At 78.2% G+C, this 280-nt stretch overlaps 1 protein-coding gene across 1 annotated transcript in view; it reads left to right on the forward strand.

Moving 5' to 3' along the window:
• The window catches only part of NAB2 (NGFI-A binding protein 2 (EGR1 binding protein 2)), a gene marked incomplete at its 3' end in the record, with an annotated part of 3,369 nt that overhangs the window by 1,936 nt on the left and 1,153 nt on the right, over positions 1-280 (forward strand). The window lies entirely within an intron of this gene.

Raw genomic sequence — 280 nt, forward strand, 5'->3', positions numbered from 1 at the left:
CGGCCCGAGCTGCTGCCGCTGCCGGTGGGGCCGGAGCCCCCCGGGGCTGCCTTCCGTGCCAGCCTGGAGGAGGACACGGGCAGCCTCTCCGGGGAGAGCCTCGACGGCCACTTGCAGGGTGAGTGGGGGCCCCTTCCCCTTCCCGGGGGGCCCCTTCCCTTCCCGGGGTGCCACCCCCCCACCCCCGGTGCACTGACTCTCGGCCTTCTCTCCGCAGCGGCGGGGGCCTGTCCCCGGCTGACGCCACCCCCCGGCGTGGCCCCCGACGTGCCCCTCGGCC

The sequence above is a fragment of the Calidris pugnax genome, unplaced genomic scaffold (assembly GCF_001431845.1).
Source record: "Calidris pugnax isolate Ruff unplaced genomic scaffold, ASM143184v1 scaffold421, whole genome shotgun sequence".
In the NCBI taxonomy this organism is placed as follows: Eukaryota; Metazoa; Chordata; class Aves; order Charadriiformes; family Scolopacidae; genus Calidris; species Calidris pugnax.